This window comes from Anarhichas minor, unplaced genomic scaffold, assembly GCF_050575085.1.
Source record: "Anarhichas minor isolate MPS153535 unplaced genomic scaffold, ASM5057508v1 ptg000245l, whole genome shotgun sequence".
In the NCBI taxonomy this organism is placed as follows: domain Eukaryota; kingdom Metazoa; phylum Chordata; class Actinopteri; order Perciformes; family Anarhichadidae; genus Anarhichas; species Anarhichas minor.
In genome coordinates, this window is record NW_027466691.1 from 2,501 (window position 1) to 7,500 (window position 5,000).

The window sequence follows — 5,000 nt, forward strand, 5'->3', positions numbered from 1 at the left end:
CTGTGCGTTGTGTTTTGGCGGAGATATTGAGCGCGCAATATGGCTACAGTGACCTATTTTGACCACGTCGTGCATCGGCTGTGAGTGTCCGATTGTGGATCTAACTCCATAGGTCTTTAGAAGTCGACGTGGTCTACTATTCGGCGTAGGGGACGAGTCTTTGCGTTGTGTATTCGCGGAGATATGGACCGCGCAAACCGGGAATTTGGTTCAAGGAAACAGAGTATTGGCGCTCGTCTTTCGCTGTGAGACGAATATCGCCAACGCTTTTGAAATACGTGCTGCATCGGCTGTGGGTGTCCGTTTATTCATTTGTCGGTGTCAGTTTATTGGTTATGTCGGTGTCAGTTTATTGGTCTGCCTTATGGGTTGTGAGAGTACGTCTGGGTCGACATTTCGGTATTATTATCCCCGCTGTGCGTTCCATTTCCGGGTTTATGGACCGCGCAATGTGGCCCCTGCGACCTATTCTGACCACATCGTGCCTCGGCTGTGGGTCTCGCATCCAGGATCCACTCGGATAGTTTTGTAGAGGTTGATGTGGTCTACAATTGGGTATAAGTGTCCCGGCTGTGCGTTGTGTATTCGCGGAGCTATGCACCTCGCAAACCGGCGATTTTGTTCAAGGAAACAGAGTATTGGCGCTCGGCTACTGTGACCGGCTTTGCGTACATCGTGCCCCGGCTGTGGGTCTCGGATCCAGGATCCACTCGGATAGGTTTGTAGAGGTGGATGTGGTCTACGATCGGGTATAAGTGTCCCGGCTGTGCGTTGTGTTTTCGCGGAGATATGGACCTCGCAGACCGGCGATATTGTCGCTCGTCTTTCGCTGTGATTTTGTCAGAGTACGAAGATCGGCCGACGCTTTTGAACTACTTGCTGCATCGGCTGTGGTTATCCGTTTATAGGAGTGCATGGATGCTGGTTAGAGGACGTCAAGGTCTACAATTCGGCGTAAGTACCCCGACTGTGCGTTGTGTTTTGGCGGAGATATTGAGCGCGCAATATGGCTACAGTGACCTATTTTGACCACGTCGTGCATCGGCTGTGAATGCCCGATCCTGGATCCTCCTCCACAGGTCTTTAGAAGTGGACGTGGTCTACTATTCGGCGTAGGGGACGAGTCTGTGCGTTGTGTATTCGCGGGGATATGCACCGCGCAAACCGGCGATTTGGTTTAAGGAGACAGAGTATTGGCGCTCGTCTTTCGCTGTGATTTTGTCAGAGTACGAAGATCGGCCGGCGCTTTTGAACTACTTGCTGCATCGGCTGTGGGTATCCGTTTATTGTTCTGCATGTATGGGTGGTTAGAGGAGGTCGGGGTCTACAATAGGGTATAAGTGTCCCGGCTGTGCGTGGTGTTTTGGCGGAGAGATGGAGCGCGCAAAACGGCAACTGCGACCTACTTTGACCGCGTGGTGCCTCGGCTGTGGGTCTCGGATCCAGGATCCACTCGGATAGGTTTGTAGAGGTGGACGTGGGTCTACGATTGGGTATAAGTGTCCCGGCTGTGCGTGGTGTTTTCGCGGAGATATCCACCTCGCAAAACGGCGCTTCCGTTTAAGGAAACAGAGTTTTGGCGCTCGTCTTTCGCAGCGCAGCCCAGTAACGTCCCCTACCTTAAGAGAGTCCTCGTTACTCCCGCCGTTTACCCGCGCGATATGGATCCTGGTTCTGGATCTCGCATCCAGGATCCACTCGGATAGGTTTGTAGAGGTAGACGTATTATACAATTAGGTATGAGTATCCCGGCTGTGCGTTGTGTATTCGCGGAGATATCCATCTCGCAAAACGATATAAAAACGGCTGTGATTTTGTCAGAGTATGAAGATCGCCCGGCGCTTTTTGTCAGAGTATGAAGATCGGCCGGCGCTTTTCAAATACGTGCTGCCTCGGCTGTGGGTATCCGTTTATTATTATGCTTATATGGGTGGTTAGAGGACGTCGGGACCGTGGATTCGGTATAAGAATCCCCGCTGTGCGTTCCATTTCCGGGTAGATATGGACCGCGCAATATGGCCCCTGCGACCTACTTTGACTACATCGTGCCTCGGTTGTGGACCTCGCATCCATGATCCACTCGGATAGATTTGTAGAGGGGGACTTGGACTACAGTTAGATATAAGTGTCCCGGCTGTGCGTTGTGTATTCGCGGGGATATGGACCTCGCAAAACGGGTATTTCGTTTAAGTCTTTCGCTGTGATTTTGTCAGAGTATGAAGATCGGTCGGCTGTTTTCAAACACGCGCTGCCTCGGCTGTGGTTATCCGTTTATTATTCAGCTTACATAGTTGGTTAGAGGACGTCGGGGCCGTGTATTCAGTATAGGAATCCCCGCTGTGCGTTCTATTTCCGGGTAGATATGGCGCGCGTAATATGGTCCCCTGCGACCTACTTTGACTACACCGTGCCTCGGCTGTGGACCTCGCATCCAGGATCCACTCCGATAGTTTTGTAGAGGGGGACGTGGACTACAACTGGGTATAAGTGTCCCGGCTGTGCGTTGTGTATTCGCGGGGATATGGACCTCGCAAAACGGGTATTTCGTTTAAGTCTTTCGCTGTGATTTTGTCAGAGTATGAAGATCGGTCGGCGGTTTTCAAATACGCGCTGTATCGGCTGTGTGTATCCGTTTATAGGAGTGTCTAGATGGGTGGTTAGAGGACTTCCAGCTTGACAACTGGGCATGAGTATCCCCGCTGTGCGTTCTATTTCCGGGTAGATATGGCGCGCGTAATATGGTCCCTGCGACCTACTTTGACCGCGTCGTGCCTCGGCTGTGAGTGTCCGATTGTGGATCACCCTCCACATGTCTTTAGAGGTTGACGGTGGCTACAGGTCGGCATAGGTGTCCCGGCTGTGCGTTGTGTATTCGCGGGGATATGGACCGCGCAAGACGGCGATTTGGTTTAAGGAAACAGAGTATTGGCGCTATCGCTGTGATTTTGTCAGAGTATGAAGATCGGTCGGCGGTTTTCAAATACGTGCTGCCTCGGCTGTGGATACCCGTTTATTATTCTGCTTATATGGGTAGTTAGAGGACGTCGCGACCGTGTATTCAAAATAAGAATCCCCGCTGTGCGTTCCATTTCCGGGTAGATATGGCGCGCGTAATAGGGCCCCTGCGACCTACTTTGACCGCGTGGTGCCTCGGCTGTGGACCTCGCATCCAGGATCCACTCGGATAGGTTTGTAGAAGTGGACTTGGACTACAATTAGATATGAGGTTCCCGGCTGTGCGTTGTGTTTTCGCGGAGATATGGACCGCGCAAAACGGGTATTTGGTTTAAGGATTTTTCGCTGTGATTTTGTCAGAGTATGAAGATCGATCGGCGGTTTTCAAACACGCGCTGCATCGGCTGTGTGTATCCGTTTATTATTCATCTTATATGGGTGGTTAGAGGACTTCCAGCTTGACAACTGGGCATGAGTATCCCCGCTGTGCGTTCTATTTCCGGGTAGATATGGCGCGCGTAATATGGTCCCTGCGACCTACTTTGACCGCGTCGTGCCTCGGCTGTGAGTGTCCGATTGTGGATCACCCTCCACATGTCTTTAGAGGTTGACGGTGGCTACAGGTCGGCATAGGTGTCCCGGCTGTGCGTTGTGTATTCGCGGGGATATGGACCGCGCAAGACGGCGATTTGGTTTAAGGAAACAGAGTATTGGCGCTATCGCTGTGATTTTTGTCAGAGTATGAAGATCGGTCGGCGGTTTTCAAATACGTGCTGCCTCGGCTGTGGATACCCGTTTATTATTCTGCTTATATGGGTAGTTAGAGGACGTCGCGACCGTGTATTCAAAATAAGAATCCCCGCTGTGCGTTCCATTTCCGGGTAGATATGGCGCGCGTAATAGGGCCCCTGCGACCTACTTTGACCGCGTGGTGCCTCGGCTGTGGGACCTCGCATCCAGGATCCACTCGGATAGGTTTGTAGAAGTGGACTTGGACTACAATTAGATATGAGGTTCCCGGCTGTGCGTTGTGTTTTCGCGGAGATATGGACCGCGCAAAACGGGTATTTGGTTTAAGGATTTTTCGCTGTGATTTTGTCAGAGTATGAAGATCGATCGGCGGTTTTCAAACACGCGCTGCATCGGCTGTGTGTATCCGTTTATTATTCATCTTATATGGGTGGTTAGAGGACTTCCAGCTTGACAACTGGGCATGAGTATCCCCGCTGTGCGTTCTATTTCCGGGTAGATATGGCGCGCGTAATATGGTCCCTGCGACCTACTTTGACCGACTCGTGCCTCGGCTGTGGAGGTCGCATCCAGGATCCACTCTGATGTGTTTGTAGAGGGGGACTTGGACTACAATTAGATATGAGTGTCCCGGCTGTGCGTTGTGTTTTCGCGGAGATATGGACCGCGCAAAACGGGTATTTCGTTTAAGGACATAGAGTTTTTCGCTCGGGTTTTAAAGCCGTGATAGGGGCGAAGCGCTGAAGGTTCCAGCGCTTCTGTACTTCGCCTATTACGGCTGTGACCCATTTTGGTAGGGGGTAACCAAGCCACCTTGCACACAATGATAGGAACAGACTACCCAGTGTATACTAGGGGATAGGAGCGAAGCGCTGAAGGGTCCAGCGCTTCTGGCGGTTCCCCTATGCTACAGCCGTAGTAGGGGATATGAGCGAAGCGCTGAAGGGTCCAGCGCTTCTGGCGGTTCCCCTATGTTACAGCCGTAGTAGGGACGAAGCGCTGAAGGGTCCAGCGCTTCTGGCGGTTCCCCTATGCTACAGCCGTAGTAGGGGATATGAGCGAAGCGCTGAAGGGTCCAGCGCTTCTGGCGGTCCCCCTATGCTACAGCCGTAGTAGGGGATATGAGCGAAGCGCTGAAGGGTCCAGCGCTTCTGGCGGTTCCCCTATGTTACAGCCGTAGTAGGGACGAAGCGCTGAAGGGTCCAGCGCTTCTGGCGGTTCCCCTATGCTACAGCCGTAGTAGGGGATATGAGCGAAGCGCTGAAGGGTCCAGCTTCTGGCGGGTCCCCCTATGC